At 41.2% G+C, this 17,266-nt stretch overlaps 1 pseudogene; it reads right to left on the minus strand.

The window, feature by feature from the left end:
- Nucleotides 1-16,134, minus strand: part of LOC128095151 (uncharacterized protein C2orf78 homolog) — a 37,113-nt pseudogene extending 20,979 nt beyond the window's left edge.
- Nucleotides 16,135-17,266: the final 1,132 nt, after the last annotated feature.

The raw sequence follows: 17,266 nt of genomic DNA on the forward strand, positions 1-17,266 counted from the left end.
TGTTTCCATTTGTTTGGCTATTTGTCCTTGTGCTTTATCCAACCTTGATCTCAACAATTCTCGCTCATATAAACCCTCCTCATTCTCGCTAATTGGACTCCCAGAGATCCACCCAGGGCCTAGCCATAGATCTCTGCATCCAGATCCCTCAGTAGTTGGATGAGGTTTCTAGCACGACAATCAGGCTGTTTGGTCATCCCATCACTAGAGTAGGTCAGTTCGGGCTGTATCTCGACCATTGCCAGCAGTCTGTTGTGGGGGTATCTTTGTGGATTTCTGTGGACCTCTCTAGCACTTTGCTTCTTCCTATTCTCATGTGGTCTTCATTTACCATGTTCTCCTATTCCTTGTTCTCCCTCTCTGTTGTTGATCCAGCTGGGATCTCCCGCTCCCCCAAGCTCTCTTTTCCTCGACCCTCGCCCTTCACTATCCCCACACATGTCCAGGCTGTTCATGTAGATCTCATTCAATTTTTCTGTCATTGGGCAATCCCCGTGTCTTTCTTGGGGTCCTGTTTTCCAGGTAGCCTCCCTGGTGGTGTGAGTAGCAGTCCAGTCATCCTTGTTCCACATCTAGTATCCTCCTATGTGTGAGTACATACCATCTTTGTCTTTCTGAGTCTGGGTTACCTCACCCACCATGATTTTTTTCTAGATCCATCCATTTGTCTGTAAACCTCATGATGTCATTGTTTTTCTCTGCTGAGTAGTATTCCATTGTGTATATGTACCACATTTTGTTTATCCATTCTTCAGTTGAAGGGCATCTAGGTTGTTTCCATGTTCTGGCTATTACAAACAATGCTGATATGAACATAGCTGAACAAGTGCTCTTGTGGTGTGGTTGAGCATTCCTTGGGTATATGCCCAAGAGTGGTAGAGCTGGATCTTGGTGGAGATGGATTCTCAATTTTCTAAGAAAGCACCATATTGATTTCCAAAGTGGTTGTACAAGCTTGCATTCCCACCAGCAGTGGAGGAGAGTTCCCCTAGCTCCACATCCTCTCCATCATAAGGTGTCTTCAGTGTTTTTGATCTGAGCCATTCTGACTGGCATAAGGTGGTATCTCAGAGTTGTTTTGATTTGCATTTCCCTGATGATTAGGGATGTTGAGCAATTCCTTAAATGTCTTTCAGCCATTTGAGTTTCCTCTGTTGAGAATTCTCTGTTTAGTTCTATAGCCCATTTCTTAATTGGACTGTTGGGCATTTTGATGTGTAATTTCTTGAGTTCCTTATATATTCTGGATATCAGTCCTCTGTCAGATGTGGGGTTGGTGAAGATCTTTTCCCATTCTGCAGGCTGTCGCTTTGCCTTGTTGACCGTATCCTTTGCTCTACAAAAGCTTCTCAGTTTCAAGAGGTCCCATTGATTGATTGTTTCTCTCAATGTCTGTGCTACTGGTGTTCTATTTAGGAAGTGGTCTCCTATGCCAATGCATTCAAGACTACTTCCTACTTTCTCTTCTAGCAGGTTCAGAGTAGCTGGATTTATGTTGAGGTCCTTGATCCACTTGGACTTAAGTTTTGTGCACGGTGATAGATATGGATCTATTTGCAGCCTTCTACATGTTGATATCCAGTTATGCCAGCACCATTTGTTGAAGATACTTTCTTTTTTCCATTGTGCACTTTTGGTTACTTTGTCAAAAATTATATGTTCATAGGTGTGCGGATTAATGTCAAGGTCTTTAATTCGATTCCATTGGTCCACATGTTGGTTTTTATGCCAGTACCAAGCTGTTTTAATTACTGTAGCTCTATAGTAGAGCTTGAAGTCAGGGATCGTGATGCCTCCAGAGGTTGTGTTATTGTACAGGATTCTTTTGGCTATCCTGGGGTTTTCTTTTTCCATATGAAGCTGAGTATTATTCTTTCCAGTTCTGTGAATAATTGTGTTGGTATTATGATGGGGATTGCATTGAATCTGTAGATTGCTTTTGGTAAGATTGCCATTTTTACTAGGTTAGTCCTGCCTATCCATGAGCATGGGAGATCTTTCCCTTTTCTGAGATCTTCTTTAATTTCTTTTTTCAGGGACGTAAAGTTCTTGTCATATAGGTCCTTCACTTGCTTGATTAGTGTTACCCCAAGGTATTTTATGTCATTTGTGGCTATAGTAAAGGGTGATGTATCTCTGATTTCCTTCTCAGCTTCTTTGTCCATTGTATATAGGAGGGCTACTGATTTTTTTGAGTTGATCTTGTATCCTGCTATGTTGCTGAAGGTGTGTATAAGCTTTATCAGTTCCTTGGTGGAATCTTTGGGGTCGCTCAATATACTATCATGTCATCTGCAAATAGGGAAAGCTTGACTTCTTCCTTTCCAATTTGTATCCCCTTAATCTCCTTATGTTGTCTTATTGCTCTGGCTAGAACTTCAAGTACTATATTGAATAAGTATGGGGAGAGCGGACAGCCTTGCCTCATTCCTGATCTTAGTGGAATTGCTTTGAGTTTCTCTTCATTTAATTTGATGTTGGCTGTTGGCTTGCTGTAAATTTCCGATATTATGTTTAGCTATGTTCCCTGTATTCCTGATCACTCCAAGACCTTTATCATGAAGGGGTGTTGGATTTTGTCAAATGCCTTTTCTGCATCTAATGAGATGATCATGTGATTTTTTTCTTTGAGTTTGTTTATATGGTGTATTACATGGATGGACTTTCGTATATTGAACCACCCTTGCATCCCTGGAATGAAGCCTACTTGATCATGGTGGATAATTGTTTTGATGTGTTCTTGGAGTCTGTTTGCCAGTATTTTATTGAGTATTTTTGCATCAATGTTCATGAGGAGGATCAGTCTGTAGTTCTCTTTCTTTGTTGTATCCTTGTTTGGTTTAGGAATCAGGGTAATTGTAGCCTCATAGAAGGAGTTTGGTAATGTTCCCTCTGTTTCTATTGTGTGGAACAATTTAGAGAGTATTGGTATTAACTCTTCTTTGAAGATCTGGTTGAATTCTGCACTGAAACCATCTGGTCCTGTGCTTTTTTTTGGTTGGGAGACTTTTCATGACTGTTTCTATTTCGTTAGGGGTTATTGAACTATTTAAATAATTTATCTGGTCTTGATTTAACTGCAAGCTCTTTGCCAAGGTTCACTTTCTGTCCATAATTTTTCAATGTCCTCCTTAGTTAATGGTACGACAATTTCTGCTGGGTTTATTCTTGCTAATTGACGAAGTCTCAATTTTCCTTTCCAAATCAAGTCAGAGATTTTTTCCACATAAGTTTTTAATTTTTTATTTGGTTTATTTGGTAAATATATCCATTCTAATATAATATCTTCCCTCTGCATTAATATTCCTGTAGGAGAATGTCTAGAAGGTAAAATAACCAAAATGCAATCCAGCGTTGGATCAATATGATCCACGTGCCCTTCATGTACTTTCTTTTCTACCAAGGCCAATTCTTTCTCAGCTTCAGGTGATAATTCTCTTGGACTATTTAAGTCCTTGTCACCTTCTAAGGTTTTGAACAAATTATGCAGTTCATCATTTTTTACCCCAACAATAGTTCGTAGATGAGAAATATCTCCAAATAATCTTTGAATGTCATTAAGAGTCTGTAGTCTATCTCTCCTAATTTGCACCTTTTGGGGTCTAATTTTTGGTAGCTCTATTTTATATCCTAAATAATTAATAGAATCTCCTCTTTGTATCTTTTCAGGAGCAATTTGTAATCCCCAGCAAGGCAAAATTTTCTTTACTTCTTCAAACATTCTTTCTAAAGTATCTGCATTTGAGTCAGCTAGCAAAATATCATCCATATAATGATAAATTACAGATTTAGGAAATTTTTTACGTATCACTTCCAATGGCTGTTGTACAAAATATTGGCACAGAGTTGGGCTATTCAACATTCCCTGTGGGAGGACCCTCCACTGAAATCTTTTAACCGGTTGAGAATTATTATAAGTAGGCACTGTGAAAGCAAATCTTTCTCTGTCTTTTTCTTGTAAGGGTATTGAAAAGAAACAGTCTTTTAAATCAATAACTATGAGACGCCATCCTTTTGGTAACAGAGTAGGCAAAGGAATTCCAGATTGTAGAGAGCCCATTGGCTGAATTACTTTGTTAATTGCTCTAAGGTCTGTTACCATTCTCCATTTACCAGATTTCTTCTTAATAACAAATACAGGAGAATTCCAAGGGCTAGTTGATTCCTCAATATGCTGAGCATTTAACTGTTCTTCTACCAGCTCTTCTAAAGCCTGGAGTTTCTCTGTTGTTAAAGGCCATTGCTGGACCCATACAGGCTTGTCTGTTAACCATTTTAAAGGTAGAGCTATTGTTATTTTTGGAAGATCATCAGTTGCTGTGCCCTGTTCTTGTATAATATGGATGGCTGGTGACCACTCAGAATAATGCTTTCTAATATTTCTCTCAGAAACATGTGCTAGTTTATGATTTGTTTCTGAGATTGAAGGGATGTTAATCTGAGTATTCCATTGTTGCAACAAGTCTTGACCCACAGGTTCATAGCTATGTTAGCTACATATGGTTTCAATTTTCCTCTCTGTCCTTCTGGACCTATACATTCGAGCCATCTTGCACTCTGTTTCACCTGAGATAATGTCCCAATTCCTAATAGTTGAACGTTTACCTCCTGAAGAGGCCAAGTTGGATGCCAAAATTCTGGTGCAATTATGGTAATGTCCGCACCTGTGTCTACCAGACCAGACAACAAAACACCATTTATTTTTATCGATAATTTTGGTCTTTGTTCATTAATAGAAGTTTGCCAAAAATTTTTCTTTATGTTTTCTCCTGAATTTTCTATTCTCTCTGTTTCATCATCCTGACCAGCATGACTTATTCCAATAGGCATTTGGTTATTTAATTTGCTCTGAGTAGGGGTTTCTTCTACAACTGCAGGAAAGTTTTGAACTGGATTTGCTATTGGGGCCTGCATGAGGCCCCTTTGGGAGTTTCCCGAAGACTGAGGCAAAGGATTACCCTGTCTGTCCCTTGTTGATCTACACTCGTTTGTCCAGTGTTTTCTCTTACCACACCTTCTGCATACTCCAGAAGGAAGGGGCCTTCTGTTGCCATTGTTCCTTGAAGAAACATTGTTTCTAGGAATGACCTGTTTACAGTCCCTTTTCAAATGTGCTTGCTTTCCACATCCAAAACATCTAACATTCCTCAAACCTTTTGAAATTGCTTCTCCTACCCACGTATCATCATGCTCATAAGCTTCAACATTAACTGTGTCTCTAATCCAATCTTCCAAAGGTGCAGATCTTGCCGTTAACGGCCTGATTATTGTTTCGCATGCTGCATTCGCATTCTCAAAGGCCAAAGATTCAATTATTATCTTACTAGCTTCTGAATCCGGGACCATTCTCTTTACTGCTGAAGCCAGTGTTTGTAAAAAATCTGTGAAAGATTCTTTTGGGCCTTGTACAACCTTTGTAAATGACTCAGTTTTTTTTTCCTGGTTCCTCAACTCTGTCCCATGCATTCAAGGCTGCTGTTCGACATAAAATTAGGGTTTGGACATCATATAAACATTGTGTTTGTGCTGAAACATATTGACCTTCTCCAATAATCTGATCCTGGCAGACTTGTATTCCTTTATCCCTCCACTGTTTTTCTATGTTTTTAGCTTCATCCTTGAACCAAGTTAGCCACTGAATCCTTTGACTGGGTTCAAGAACAGCTTGTGCCAGCTCCCGCCAGTCCTGTGGTACAATCCTATTATATGTTGACCAAGAGTTTAACATTTGCTTTACATATGGGGAATGCATGCCATAAGATACTATTGCCTCCTTAAACCTTCGTAAATCTAACATTTCAATTGGACCCCAAATATTTTGTGTAGTCATTTGATCAGGCAACTGCTGTACTGTTACTGGACAAACTAAGGGTGACTGTGTGAAAACAGGCTTTCTTTCTGTAACCGTATGATCCAATCTTGAAGCAACTTCACTGTTAGTTTCTTCTGTCTGAGTTTTTACAGGTTTAACAAGTTTTTCTAAAGCTGTCACCCTGGCACTTAAATTAACTATCTTTTTAAATACTAAAATGAGGATAAGCATAGTAATAAAATGCATAATTCGATCAACATTAATCTTCTCATATAGCTGTTCCATTGTCAGACTGCCTAAAATTGCAAACAAAGCCCAATTTTCTTCCAATGAACACAGAAAACCCACTTTTTTTTAAATGTGGAAAAAAATTTCTCTTTTAAATAGTTTCCTTTAAAATATCTGATATGTTAAGTGACTTACCAAGTCCTCGTAGTACAGTACCAATCCGAGGGAATTTCAAAACAGCCACCTAGTGTCCGAGGTGTGAATACAGAGAGAGGTGGGGGGAGAACAGGCAAGAACAGTAGCCTAAGAGCTTGAATCCAGCCACGTGTTCCCATGTTCCCCCTTGAGCCTAGTCAAGCCTTTGCTCTGGCTACCTTAAGCTCCAACCATGTGCGTTGGCTTTACAGGCAGGGGCCCTGTTCAGCAAGGTAGGCCTGAGTTGTTTGTAGCACTGGCTTTAAGCAAGTATTTCAAGGTTAGTCCGGCCTGAGGCCAAGTTGACCTGGGCCCGGCTAGGGAGCCGGCCGCCCTGGTGGGAAACAGGACCTGCCGGCCGCCCTGGCGGGAAACTGGACCTGCCACCAAGCCAAGTTAAGCAGTTTTTAATGGATTCTTGTCATGTTGAGCGCCAAATGTAGATATAACCAACTGTCTTATTGAATAAGAAACACAGAGCCGATTCAGAGAAGAAAGCCAAGAGGTCAGAGCTAAGGGCCTCACCCTTCCTGATTCAGCGATCCTCTTCAGCCAAGAGAGCTCTCTGAAAAGGGCCTACTTCCTGTGTGTATGTCTTTATATAGTCTAGCTGTTCTGCCTTCTCATTGGTTGTAAACCCAAACACATGACTGCCTCGTCACTGTCTGAATATACCGCCCTCCAGGTCCTTAAAGGCATGCGCCACCACCGCCATGCACTTGCTATGGCTCTAATAGCTCTGATCCCCAGACAATTTTATTTATTAACATACAATTAAAATCACATTTCAGTACAAGTAAAATACCACCACAGAATGAGGTTTTCCAGGAGAATGGCTGCCTCTGCCAAGATGAGAAAGAACAACTCACAACTAAATAGTCAGAGGAACTTTTTAGGGGAAGAATTTCTCCGAAGATATTTTCTGTTCAAAGATTGATTTGTTTTCCTGCTCAAGGATTATTTGGTTTCATTGGTCAAGAACAGAGTTGGCTTTAATTTCAGGGCCAGGGCATATTTCTTTCACTGGCAGAGCTAGCTCTGGTTTCAGGGCCAAACTGTGTTTTGTTCATTACTTGTTTTTTTCATTTTTCTTTATTATGTAATTTTTCTACTCAGTCTACATACCACTCTCAGATTCCCACCTCCTCCCTCCTGCCACCCTCCAGCCCTCCCTCCCAAGCCACCCCATATCCCCACATCCCCCAAATCAATGTTTCCCATGGGGAGTCAGCAGAGCCCGGCACACTGAGCCTAGGCAGGTCCAAGCCCCTCCCCACTGCACCAAGGTTGTACAAGGCATCACACCAGTCACCAGGCTCCCAAAAGCCTCCTCATGTACCTGGGACAGATCCCGATCCCCCTGCCTGGGTGCCCCCCAAACACTTCGAGCCAAACAACCGTCTTCCATATCCAGAGGGCCTAGTCCAGTCCCATGGGGGCTCCACAGCCACTAGTCCACAGTTCATGGGATCCCACTAGTGTGGCCAGTCATCTCTGCATGTCCTTTCATCATGATCTCGATGTCTCTCACCTGCAGAATCCCTCTTCTCTCTCTCTCTCTCATCGATTGGATTCCTGGAGCTCAGCCTGGTGCCTGGCTGTGGATCTCTGCATCTGCCTCCATCAGTCACTGGACAAAGGCTCTGTGATGACAGTTACGGTATTCACTAGACTTGTCACCAGAGTAGACCAGTCCAGGCACCCTCTAGACCACTGCCAGCATTCCAAGGTGGAGTCATCCTTGTGGATTCCTGAAAGCCTCCCTGGCACCCTACCTCCTCCTATTCCCATGATGTCCTCATCTGTCATGATCTCTCCCTCCCTGTCCTCCCACTCTGTCCCTGTTCCAGCTCGACCCTCCCATTTCCCTATGTTCCCATGCTGCACTCGTCCTCTTCCACCACCCCCACTCCCAGTCTGCTCATGTAGATTTCATCCACTTCTACTTCACTGGGCCATCCATGTGTCCCTCCTAGAGTCTTTCCCTGTTAGCTAGCCTCTCTGGAGCTGTGGGTTGGAGTCTGGCCATCCTTTCCCTCACATCTAGTATCCACTTATGAGTGAGTACATACTATGTTTGTCCTTCTGAGTCTGGGTTACCTCCCTCAAGATGATATTTTCTAGATCCATCCATTTGCCTACATATTTCAAGATATCATTTTTTTAATGCTGAGTAGTACTCCATTGTGTATACGTGCCATATTTTCTTTATCCATTCTTCAGTTGAGGGGCATCTAGGTTGTTTCCAGGTTCTTGCTATTATAAATAATACTGATATGAACATAGTTGAGCATGTGTCCTTGTGGTAAGATTGGGCATTCCTTGGCTATAATATGCCCAAGAGGTATAACTGGGTCTTGAGGAAGACTTACTCGCAAATTTCTGAGAAACCACCATACTGTTTTCCAGAATGGCTGTACAAAATTGCATTCCTACCAATAGTGGAGGAGTGTTCCCCTTGCTCCACATTCTCTCCAATATAAGCTGTCTTCAAAGTTTTTTATCTTAGCCATTCTGACAGTTGTGAAATTGTATCTCAGAATTGTTTTGATTTGCACTTCCCTGGTTACTAAGGATGTTGAGCAATTCCTTAAATGCCTTTCAGCCATTTGAGAATCTTCTGTTGAGATTTCTCTGTTAAGCTCTGTAGCCCATTTTTAAATTGGATTGTTCAGTATTTTGATGTCTAGCTTTTTTAGTTCTTTATATATTTTGGAGACCAGCCCTTTGTCAGATGTGGGCTTGGTGAAGATCTTTTCCCATTGTCTAGGCTGTCATTTTGTCTTATTGACCACATCCTTTGCTCTAAAAAAGCTTCTGAGTTTGAGGAGGTCCCATTTATTTATTGTTGCTCTCAGAGTCTGTGCTACTGGTATTATATTTAGGAAGTGGTCTCCTGTGCAATGCATTCAAGACTACTTCCTACTTTCTCTACTATCAAGTTCAGTGCAACCAGATTTATGTTGAGGTCATTGATCCACCTGGACTTAAGTTTTGTACATGGTGACAGATATGGATCTATTTCCAGCCTTCTACACATTGATATCCAGTTATGCCAGCACAATTTGTTGAAGATGTTTTCTTTTTTCCATGGTACTTTTATGGCTTCTTTGTTTGTATGTTCATAGGCATGTGGATTAATGTCAGGGTCTTCAATTTGATTCCATTGCTCCATGTGTTGGTTTTATGCCAGTACCAAGCTGTTTTTTTTTATTATTGTAGCTCTATAGAGCTTGAGGTCAGGGATCATGATGCCTCCAGAGGTGGCTTTATTGTAAAAGATTCTTTTAGCTATCCTAGGTTTTTTGTTTTTCCATATAAAGTTAAGTATTATTCTTTCCAAGTCTGTGAAGAATTGTTTTGGGATTTTGATTGGGATTGCATTGAATCTATAGATTGCTTTTGGTAAGATTGCCACTTTTACTATGTTAATTCTACCTATCCATGAGCATGGGAGATCTTTCCATTTTCTGATACCTTCTTCAATTTCTTTTTCAGAGACTGAAAGTGCTTATCATACAGGTCTTTCACTTGCTTAGTCAGAGTTACCCTAAGGTATTTTATATCATTTGTGGCTATTATTTTAAAGAGTGATGTTTCTCTGATTTCTTTCTCAGCCCATTTAGCATTTGTATATAGGAGGGCTACTGATTTTTTTGAGTTAATCTTGTATCCTGCCACATTACTGAAGGAGTTTATCAGCTGCAGGTGTTCCCTGGTAGAATTTTTGGGGTCACTTATGTATACTATCATACCATCTGCAAATAGTGAAAGTTTGACTTCTTTCTTTCCAATTTGTATCCCCTTGATCTCCTTTTGTTGTCTTATTGCTCTAGCTAGAACTTCAAGTACTATGTTGAATAATTATGGAGAGATTGGCAGCCTTGTCTTGTTCCTCATTTTAGTGAAATTCTTTGACATTCTCTCCATTTAATTTGATGTTGGCTGTTATCTTCCTGTAAATTGCCTTTATTATGTTTAGGCATGTGCCTTTTATTCCTGATCTCTCTAGGACCTTTATCATGAAGGGGTGTTGGACTTTTGTCAAAGGCTTTTTCAGCATCTAATGAGATGATCATGTATTTTTTTATTTCAGTTTTTTTATGTGGTGTATTACATTGACAGATTTTCATATGTTGAACCATCTTTGCATTACTGGGATGAAGCCTACTTGGTCATGGTGGATAATTTTTTTTTATGTGTTCCTGGATTCGGTTAGCCAGTATTTTATTGAGTATTTTTGCATCAATGTTCATGAGAGAGACTGTTCTGTAATTCTCTTTCTTTGTTGCATCTTTGTGTGGTTTGGGTATGAATGTCACTGTAGCCTCATAAAAAGAGTTTAGTAATGTTCCTTCTGTCTCTCTTGTGTGGGAAAATTTGAAGAGTATTGGTATTAGATCTTCTTTGAAAATTTGGTAGAATTCTGAGCTAAAACCATCTGGTTCTGGGATTTTTTTTTTTGGTTGGGAGACTTTTAATGATTGTTTCTATTTCCTTAGGGGTTATTGGTCTATTTAAATAGTTTATCTGGTCTTGATTAACTTTGGTATGTGGTAACTATCCAGAAAATCATCCATTTCTTTCAGAATTTCCAATTTTGTGGAGTACGGGTTCTTGAAGCATGACCTGATGATTCTCTGGATTTCCTTGTTGTCTGTTGTTATATCTCTCTTTTCATTTCTGATGCTCTCTCTCTGCTTTTGGGTTAATTTGGATAAGGGCTTATCTATCTTGTTGATTTTCTCAAAGAACCAACTCTTTGTTTCATTTATTCTTCGTATTGTTCTGTTTGTTTCTATTTTATTGATTTCAGCCCTCAATTTGATTATTTCCTGGCATCTGTTTCTCCTGGGTGAGTTTGCTTCTTTTTGTTCTAGAGCTTTCAGATGTATTGTTAACTCACTAGTGTGAGATTTCTCCAACTTCTTTATGTGGGCATTTAGTGCTATGAATTTTCCTCTTAATACTGATTTCGTAGTGTCCCATAAGTTTGGGTATGTTGTACATTCACTTTCTTTGAATCCTAGGAAGTCTTTAATTTCTTTCTTTATTTCTTCTTTGACCCATTGGTGATTCAATTGGGCATTATTCAGTTTCCATGAGATTGTAGGCTTTATGTAATTTTTGTTGTTGTTGAAATCTAACTTTAGGCCATGGTGGTCAATTAAGATACAGGAGGTTATTTCATGTTTTTGTATCTGTTGAGATTTGCTTTGTGACCAAGAATGTGCTTGATTTTGGAGAAGGTTCCATGGGGTACTGAGAAAAAGGTATATTCTTCTGTGTTAGGGTGGAATATTCTATAGATATGTATTAAGTCCATTTGAGCCATAATGTCTGTTAATTCCCTTATTTCTCTGTTAAATTTCTGTCTGGCAGACCTGTCCATTGGTGAGAGTGGGGTGTTAAAGTCTCCCACTACTAGTGTATGGGGTTTGATGTGTGATTTAAGCTTTAGTTATGTTTCTTTTACAAATGTAGGTGCCCTTTTATTTGGGGCATAAATATTCAGAATTGAGATTTCATCTTGTCAGATTTTCCCTGTGATAAATATGTAATGACCTTCCCGATCTCTTTCGATTGATTTTAGTTTGAAGTCTATTTTATTAGATATTAGGATAGCTACACCAGCTTGCTTCTTAAATCCATTTGATTGGAAAGTCTTCCCAGCCTTTTATTCTGAGGCAGTGTTTGTCTTTGAAGTTGAGGTGTGTTTCTTGTATGCAGCAAATGGATGGATCTTGTTTTTGTATCCATTCTGTTAGCCTGTGTCTTTTTATAGGTGAATTGAGACCATTGATATTAATGGATATTAATGACAAGTTATTGCTAATTCCTGTTATTTTTTGGAGGTAGTGTTGTATGTTTCCCTTCTTTAGTATTTGTTGGTGTGGAACTACCTATTGCCTGTGTTTTCATGGGTGTATCTAACTTCCTTAGGTTGGATTTTTCCTTGTAGTGCTTTCTATAGGGCTGGATTTGTGGAAAGATATTGTTTAAATCTGGTTTTATCATGGAATATTTTGTTTACTCTGTCTATGTTGATTGAGAGTTTTGCTGGGTATAATAGTCTGGGTTGGCATCTATGGTCTCTTAGTTTCTGCATAATGTGTGTCCAGGACCTTCTGGCTTTTAGGGTCTCCATTGAGATGTCAGGTGTTATTTTTATAGGTCCGCTTTTATATGTTATTTGGCCTTTTTCCTTTGCAACTCTTAACACTTTTCTTTATTCTGTATGTTTAGTGGTTTGATTATTATGTGGTGAGGGGACATTTTTTTGGATCCAGTCTATTTGATGTTCTGTAATCTTTATAAGCATTTCCTTCTTTAAGTTGGGAAAGTTTTCTTCTATGATTTTGTTGAATGTATTTTCTGTGCCTTTGAGTTGGTGTTCTTCTCCTTCTTCTATCCCTATTCTTCGTAGGTTTGGTCTTTTCATGGTGTCCCAAATTTCCTGGACATTTTGGGTGATGACTTTGTTGTCTTTAGTGTTTTCTTTGACTGATTATTCTATTTCCTCTATCTTCAATGCCAGAGATCTGCTCTTCCATCTCTTGCATTCTGTTGGTTATGCTTGCATCTGTAGTTCCTGTTCATTTACTCATATTTTCCACTTCCACCATTCTCTCAGTTTGTGTCTTCTCTATTGTCTCGATTTCAGTTTTCATATCTTGAACTGCTTCCCTCACTTGTTTAATTGCTTTCTCTTGGCTTTCAAGGGATTTACTGATTTCTTCCCATTTTTTGTTTGACTTTTCCTCGAATTTTTTAAGGGAATTTTTCATTTTCTCTTTAAAGATCTCTATCATCTTCTTAAGGTCATTTTAAGGTCAATTCCTTCTCTTTCTTCTGTGTTCAGATGTTCAGGTCTTGCTGAAGTAGGTTCTGATGGTGCCATATTGGTTTTTATGTTGTTGACTCTATTTTTGCACTGGAGTCTACCCATCTCTTTCTGCACTTGGTAAAAGTGGTGTCTGTCTTGAGGGAGCCTCTCTTGGTACAGTGGGAGCTCTTGGTCTAATTGGTGCCAGTGGACTCTGTCTCAAGGAGCAGCTCTTAGTCCAATTGGTGCTTGTGGGCTCTATGTCAGGGAGTAGCTCTTAGCCCAATCTGGCACCTGCAGGTTCTGTCTCAGGGAACACTTGCAGTCTCGGAGGGTGGGTGGGATTTGAGTGAGGTGGGGCTTGTGGGTTACAGGGCCTGATGGGGGATGGTGGTAGTCTGACCTGTCTGCAGGAGGTCTGCCTTCTGACTGGCCTATAACTGGGACTGCAATGGGTGGTCATGTGGGGGCACAGAGTTGTGACCCTGGGCCCAAAGCCAAGGGGCTGGGGTGTTCAGGTATGAGGATAAAGATTCACCTCTTAGTCCAATCAAGTGCTGGCGGGCTCTGTCTCAGGGAACAGTTGCAGTCTCAGAAGGTGGGTGGGATTTGTGTGAGGTGGGGCTTGTAGGTTACAGGGCCTGACAGGGGATGGTGGTAGTCTGACCTGCCTGCAGGAGGTCTGTCTGCCCACTGGACTGTAACTGGAACTGCAATGGGTGGTGGTGTGGGGATGTAGGGTTGTGCCCCAGGGGCCCAAAGCCTAGGGGCTGGAGTGTTCAGGTATGAGGATAAAGACTAACCTTTTAGTCCAATTGGGTGGTGGCAGGCTCTGTCTCAGGGAACAGTTGCAGTCTCAGAGGGTGGGTGGAATTTCTCATTAATTCTTTTAAGCATTTTGGATCTAATTTTAGGGCCAGGGCATATTCTTTCACTGAATTTGATTTGAGGGACAAAGTGTGTTTCTTTTGCTCTGGTATCAGGGTCAGGATATGTTTCTTAGGTTCTGTATTGAGAGCTAAAGTGTTTCTTTTGCTGGCATGTGTCCAGGGCCAGGGTGTGTTTTTCTCACTAGCTCTGATTTCCAGGTTAGAATGGGTTTCTTTGTTTGGTCCCATTTCCTTACATGGCTCCCCACAGGAAACTACAAAGCTGCCATCTCATCATTTTTTCCCACTGTCCTCTTGCTTCCTACAGAAAATTTCCAAAGTGCACCTTTCTTTGGGACAGAATGTGCTCTGCAGCCCTCTGAGCCTGTGCTGAGGAATGCCACGCCCTTAGCAGGAAGTGTGTGCAACTTCTCCAGGGTCTCCACCCCAGCTGTGAGTTCAGCATGGCTCTTGCCATCAGATTCCAGCACTTGTTGCCAGCAGCTCATGGACAGTGTCTACCCCTACCTACCAGCTGGCATGACCATGGTGACTGCATTGACTGACCAGGGACAGAAGCCTACATTGCCACTCTCCTATCCAGGTGTTCTCCAGTGGGATCCCACAGGAACCACTTATAGGAGGGAAGCTGTGTGGTGATATTGTATTTGTGCTGAAATGTGATATTTTATTTGTATGTTAATAAATGAAGTTTGCCTGGAGATCAGAGGTCATAGACAGCCATAAACAGAAGTCAGGCAGTTGTGGCACATGCCTTAATCTGATCACAAGCAGACAGTCTCTATGTGTTCAAGGACATAGCCAAGCATGGTGGCACATGCCTTTAATCCCACTACCAACCACAGAGACCTGGAGGTCTGTATATAGAGGCAGTGATGAAGAAGTGAGGTGGCTGGGTTAAGAGCCAATGAAAAGGCAAAACAGCAAGGCAATAAACGTACAGGTTACACAGGAAAAGTATCTCTTGGGAAGCTACAGCGACGTGGTGAGCTAAGGTTAGTTGGTGGCTATCACTCTGATCTCTATGGATTTTACCCCTGTATTTGGCACTGTGTTTCTTATTTAATAAGACTGTTTAGAAATTTGTCTACATTTGGGACCCAACGTGGGGCCATGTTCAGTCTCATGACCATGATCATATGTGGATAAGAGAAGCAATTACAAAAGTTTTGAGGAAACATGTCATATGATTTGGGTATGGAAAAGAAGGTCATTTGAAAAGGGAATATAAACAAGGCATTCCTAGAAAGAAGGTTTATTCAAGGAACAATGGCAACAGAATATCCCTCCCTTCAGGATTATGGAGAAGGTGTGGTAAGGGTAAACATTGGACCAATGAATGCAGATCAACAAGGGACAGACAAGGTAATCCTTTGCCTCAGTCCTCAGGAAACTCCCAGAGGGGCCTCATGCAGGCCCCCACAGAAAATTCACTTCTGACCTTTCCTGCCATCGTAGAAGAAACCCCTTCTCAGAGCAATTAAATAACGAAATGCTTATTGGAATAAACCAGGCTGCTTAGGGTGATAGAACAGTTGAGGCAGAGAGAATAGAAAACTCAGGTGAAACCATGAAGCAAATTTTTTGGCAAAATTTTATAAATGAACAAAGACCAATATTAAAAATAGGAATAAATGACATTTTTGGATGGTTTGGTAGACACAGGTGCAGATGTGACAATAATTGCACCAGAATTTTGGCATCCAAATTGGCTGCTTCAGGAGGTAAATATTCAGCTGTTAGAGATTGGAACATTATCTCAAGTGAAACAAAGCACAAGATCGCTTGAATGTATATGTCCAGAAGGACAGAGAGGAAAATTAAAACCATATGTGGCTAATATAGCTATGAATTTTTGGGGCCGTGATCTATTATAACAATGAAATACTTAGATTAACACTCCTCTGAAAACAGGACAGGGAATGTTCACCAGGAAAAACTGAGTAGTTACTAAGTGTCTGTAAACCGATGTGGTACCATTGCTACTCAAGCATAGCTCATAGGAATGCCTGGCCCACTACTGAAGGAACCTGAGTGCTGAGGTGCACTGAAAGGAGGGGATCATCTCACTTACCAGGCACTGACTCCTTCCTTGACTCTTTGCCAGTGGTGGAAATGGAGACAGCCTGAAGATTGACACCTTCAGGCCTGAAACTCCGTCTGCTACAGAGTCCTGACTGCTGCAATGTCTGCACCCAGGATACCCAGATGAAGATACCATCTGTTGATGGGGACAGGACATTAACTGCCCTCATTCACAGTCCTTCAGAATTCCTTCTTTGCCTCCAGCTCCAAGCCTGGAACAAACAGAAAATAACAATGTGGAAGAGATGACTGCTGAGCAATCAAAGCTGCTGAATGCCTATGAGGGCAGTACAGAAAACCAAGGCTCATCCCTCCTCCCTTTAGCACACCCAGACATGCGGTAGCCCCTGAACTACATTGATGATGGGAGACTAAGGCAGAACCCAGCTTCTGATAATGCCATCTTGGGAAGCAATAGCCTTGGTCTAGGAGAGCCTGGGTCTTTGTAGAGTGTCATGGTCTCAAGCATTGACTTGGAAGACATGACTACAGTGCTGTCAGATATTCAACTTCCTCAATTCTTAAACTCCCTCACTGACCTAGACTACTGGGAAAATCCCACAGGAATCCATTCGAAAGACTCCACAGTCATCAGGAGGAATAAGTTTCAAGAACACTCCAGGATCATAGGACTTTCTGAACAGGTGAGCAAGAAAGAAATTATCTCATCTGCTTCATGGAGCTCTTCAGGCCCAAATCCAGCACCAGGACCTGGTGGAGGGTAGAGAGGCTGGGGCCAATGCTGCGGCTAGTGAAGGGGTTATTGAGAACATGAACAACAAACATTTGGAAGGCAAAGCTCAGGAAGCCACACCCAGCCGGCCCAGGGTAACTAGGGTGCAGGGGCAAGATGGGACTAAGAGGACTAGGGAAAACAATTTCAGCAAAATACAGCAGCTGAAGCCATCAAGTCACAGAGTCAAGACACAAGAGAAGCCCACCATCCCCAAGACAAAGAGGAAGAAAATATACATGAGCTCAGCCACGACAGCTTTAAAAAGCCTCAAACTCACCTCAGAAAGCACATGCTCCATGCAGGTCCTTCACACACTGGAAAAGAAGAGTGAGAAAAAAACTGGCAACTCATCCACCAAGGCTCTGCTAAATTTCAAGTGCAACAAAGATCCCAGAACACACCCAGGCACCACATCACTACAGGATGTGCCATGTGATGGCTGAGGCCCTGATAAAATGATGGGCAATGCTCAGAGACCAGAGAGCAGTGTTTGC

The sequence above is a fragment of the Peromyscus californicus genome, unplaced genomic scaffold, assembly GCF_007827085.1.
Source record: "Peromyscus californicus insignis strain IS unplaced genomic scaffold, ASM782708v3 Scaffold_4__1_contigs__length_199733344, whole genome shotgun sequence".
Classification (NCBI taxonomy): Eukaryota; Metazoa; Chordata; class Mammalia; order Rodentia; family Cricetidae; genus Peromyscus; species Peromyscus californicus.